The sequence below is a fragment of the Oratosquilla oratoria genome, chromosome 16 (assembly GCF_046742065.1).
Source record: "Oratosquilla oratoria isolate Oo_2021 chromosome 16, ASM4674206v1, whole genome shotgun sequence".
Lineage (NCBI taxonomy): Eukaryota > Metazoa > Arthropoda > Malacostraca > Stomatopoda > Squillidae > Oratosquilla > Oratosquilla oratoria.
Window position 1 is genome coordinate 53,320,047 of NC_134792.1, and position 4,594 is coordinate 53,324,640.

At 37.5% G+C, this 4,594-nt stretch overlaps 1 long non-coding RNA gene across 1 annotated transcript; it reads left to right on the top strand.

The window, feature by feature from the left end:
• The first annotated feature begins 858 nt into the window (after window positions 1–858).
• On the top strand, window positions 859–4,323 carry LOC143034008 (uncharacterized). Its single transcript, XR_012967214.1, has 2 exons — window positions 859–3,932; window positions 3,969–4,323. It is a non-coding gene; the product is annotated as an uncharacterized LOC143034008 (long non-coding RNA).
• Window positions 4,324–4,594: the final 271 nt, after the last annotated feature.

The following is a 4,594-nucleotide window of genomic DNA, read 5'->3' on the forward strand; positions in this document are numbered from 1 at the left end:
GCTAAATGTACCAATAAAGGTACTGTCCTCTCTTGGTGTTTCTTTTGATAGATTCATTGGCAACTGCCAATTGCTTGCATTTCTGATATCCCTATTTTAATTAAATGGTACATGTAGCTACAGGAAACATCACTTGAATAATCATGGTCACACACACAGAGAGATGGAGACTAGTTCGACCATGTAATTATAAGTTCATGGTTTCTGTACAAGTGATCACTGCAGAGTTGCAGAGCATTGTGTACTAAATAATAATCTAAGGTTTATACAAATCAGAATTTGATTCAATTTATGCCAGTCTACAGGGACAAGCATTGTTGATACCCCATCATCCAAGTTATGCTGCCACCAGTCAACATAAATAAGGTTTTATCCAGATAATCCTGAACCTTTGTTCCTTTGGAATATCATGAAAGAAAGCAAAAGAAATTTTCCACAAATATCATGCCTTTTATTGCATTACCAAGAGAAAGCTATAATATTCATTTAGTATGTATAGAGATGAACCGTCATCCAGGAGGAGTCAAGAAAAGAGGGAAGGAGGGGAGTTTATGGGGATGAAATGGGTGGGAATGGATTTATGCCTTTGACTTTGGCTACCTCCCTTGTAAGGGGGAAAATGCCCTTGGTATATGTATGGTATATATATATATATATACCAAGAGCATTTTTCCCCTTACAAGGGAGGTAACCAAAGTCAAAGTGGAGGAGTGTGGAGTGTTTTCAGGGATGGAATGGGTGGGAATGATTTTATGCCTTTTCCTTTTTAGCTACCTCCCTAGTAAGGGGGAAAAAGCCTTTGTATATGTATGTATATATATATATAGAAATAGTACATGTTTATAGTATAGAAAAACAGGGTGAAGGGTAGGACTAGGCATCCTATTATCTGTAACCCTAAATGCTAAATTCCTAAAAGAAGTCAAGGCATAAAGGGTCTGGGAGGAATATTCCAACCAGAACCTTAAGGCTTTTGATGTGGAACAGATGAGAGTAAAAGGGGAGAGTTAGTATATGAGAAGAAAGATGAATGTGTTGTCATTGAGTAAAACCAAGTTGAAAAGGAGGGGGAAGTTTGAATTTGTGAGGGTGCCAGAAGTGGCTTTACTAATAAGTGAAGAGGTAGGTAAGTGTGTGGAGTGGAAGGAGGTTTCTTCAAGGTTAATCTGGATAAAGTTGAAATTGGGAAAGGGGATCTGGGTCTTTATAAGTGCATATGGGCCTGGTAGTTAGGAGAGTGTAGAGGAAAGGTAGGTTTTTTTGATAGACTTAAATGAGTTCATAAAAGATTTAGGGAGAATTAATAATATAGTGGTATTGGGAGATATCAATGCTAGAGTAGTTGAACCAATAAACTGTAGTTGGGAAGTGTGGAGTGCCAGGGAAAAAATGGAGTGAAGAGTTGTTTAGAGAGTTGATGATGGCTATCACAGTGTTTAGGAAGAAAGGCACAAGTACACATTGGAGAGGGTGGTAGATGGAAGGATGGTTGATAGGATTTTAATGGACTATATAATGGTATCCAGGAGAAGACTAGGAAGAGTTTTGGATGTACATATTCTTAGAGAAGAGAGTGGGGAAATGTTGGATCATTTTTTGGTGGAAGGTAAGTTGGGAGTGGAGTTTAGATGGAAAAAGACAGAAGGTAGGGAAGTGCTTAGAATAAACTGCTCAAAGAAGAGGGAGTACAAAAAGAAGCCGAGAGAAGTGAGGGAGGAATGGGGGTGTTTCAAGGAGGGAATAACAAGATATGCAAGGATGGTGTGTGGAACAAGAAGGATTGGAAAGAATAGAAGGAAGGGTAGTGAGTGGTGAGATGATGAAGGAAAGAAGGTTGTAAAAGACAAGAAACGACCATTCACATAAAGTGCAAAATAAGATAAGAGAAACATATGAGGTACCAAGAACATAAAGAAGGCATAAATGAGAGCAGATGTAAAATGGGGGAAGAGCATGACAATTTTTAAAGTAATAAATAGGTGTTTTAGAAGGTAAGAGAGGAGGAGGAGGTGAATCAAGTAAAGAAAAAAGGGTAAAAAGTACAGATGGAAAGAAGATGACAAAAGGCAGTGGTAAGAGGAAGATAGGCAGAGTATTTTGGGAGATGCTGAATGTGGAGGAGGATAGGGAAGGAATTGTGGTTGCAGTGGAAGGTGCTAAGAAAATGGCAGTGATACTTGAGGAAAATGGGGGGGGGGTGAAATAAGAAAAGATGAGGTGAAAGCTATTATTAGAATGATGAGAAATGGTAAGGCACCTGCGTTAGATGGGTGTCATGCAGTGTCTAGATAGTGCATTATTTATTGGCACAATCCACATTTTGTGTGAGAGCCAGCCCCAGAAATGAAGGGGTAGTTTCACACGGGTTGCAACAATGATTGCTTAGTTATTTATATTGTGCATTGTGTTACTGCACACTACCATAATTGTTTTCTCATTAAGGAACCAGTGCTGGGTATCTGTAAATGATGACCCAAGAAACTTGATGTGGAATATAGTCTCCTTGCCTTCTATCATCAAAACCTATGAACACCCTTGCCTCTGTCTGGAGGTGCAGCCCTAATGGGCTGACGTTTGATTTCTGGACCAGACCCAACATCTGTATCAACTTTGACTGTATTCCCTCTACCTTTCCTTTTCATGTTTAGAGAGGTGACTTCTCCCCTCCTTGTACTACTATAAGCTGTGGGCATAGAAATAGTCCCACATTAATACAACACAGGTAACAGTCCAATGTTTCTTTCCAGAGAGGTCTATGGGAGGCTATGGGGAGCATTTCTAGCCACTGTTAGACTGCAGTTGGTAAAAATTAAAGGGAATAGTTACTTTTATGTACTCATTGATTTTGTAAGGTGCCTTTAAGTTTAGAAAGAAGACTTTTGCAATTGAGTTATGCTAAAATGATGCACTTCCTGCAGTGAGCATAATCTTTAGCTGGTAAACAGATGCAGGTACAATAATTCCTCCCATATCTGAACTAATTGGTCCACATGATATTCAGATTTAGGGAGTGTTGGGATATGCTATTTTATTTCAACCTCTCCCCCTCCAGTCTCCAATTTGCCACTCTAGTGCTAACTGTTTCAATTCTGTAGGAGTAAATGTGGTACACATAAATTGTATTTGGATAATGGCAGTTCATATAATGGGTGTTTGGATGTAGAAGGGATTACAATATTTCATTATTTCATTACTGAAAATAGTGCTGCTATCCTTTGGGACAATATTGAAATGGAGAAGTGGTAAAGCAGAAATTTAAGGAGGGCAGCAGAGGAGGGACATCAACGTTCTATTGACTGCTTAAAAGTTATGTAGTCAGTACCCAGTAGGGAGAAGTCAGCCTGTTAGGTTGTAATTCAGATGTAGGATTGTTTTTTCTCTTATACAGTATAGTTTAGTGTTTATCTCATATTTCCATAATTATAAAGAGGATTTCTAACCCTATTCTGTCCATTATTCTGTTACAATTCCTGTTTCCAAAGCAAAGATTACATTAAAAGCATCCCACATGTTATATGTGCAGGTGTGTGAAGAAATCCTGCAATCATAGACTTGTTTTGATGTGTCTTTCTTCTCTCTTTCCTCTCTTCCCCTTCTCTCCTTCTTCCCTTTCTCTCCTAGCTGTTTCTCTTACCTCTGTTACTCACAAGCCTTCTCTCACATTTTCCTGAAGAAAACTAAATATTGAAATTAGATCGACAACACTCCCACTCATTCATTCAATTACATTTGGTATACTTTCACAAAGCATTCTTAAACTGACTAATAATTAACCCTCACACTGATTTATTGCTTGTGTCCATTGTAAATCAGTTGTATTTAAGAGAATCTGATTGTATTTAGAACTTCAAAACCTTCCTGGCCTATGGTTTATTATTTTTGAGAGGCCACAACACCCGATTCCTGTTCCCAGGTTCTCTTTTTGTGCTCTTGTCCATCTTCCTCAGAATCTCATAGGCAATCCTAAGGTTAGGGTCATTAAGAATAGTACCTACATATTCCCTGCATATCCAAGAAGAGACAGGGGTTATTGAAAGCTACCAAACTCGCCTCCTAAAACGTAATTTACTAAAAGAATTATGTACGAGAAAGGTCAAGGGGTAGCACTTCAGTAGCCTGCCCACTAGGAGAGGAGCAGTGTTCCTTTTCCAGTGATTAGCCACCATAATTTGCATGTTATGAGAAAAATATATGAAATAGATGTTTTCACAGCTAAGTGTTGGTTCTTTTAATAGTATTGTGTTGGTGCATTATCCCCCCTCCCCCAAGTGACTATATATATATATATATATATTTATATATATATATATATATATATATATATATATATATATATATATATATATATATATATATATATATATATATATATATATATATATATATACACACACACGCATTTTAAAAACATAGATTGGAGATTTGCTAGGTACCGACCTTGGTGGACTTGCTTGGAGACTGAATACAAGTGGCCATTTTAGTGAAAAAGAGTATATTTGTATTATCACATTTTCAAGTTTGACAAATTAATAAAACTATCATTACTGTAAGTCTGATGTACAGTAAGTGTGGAGTGAGATGATTTTTTCTTTAG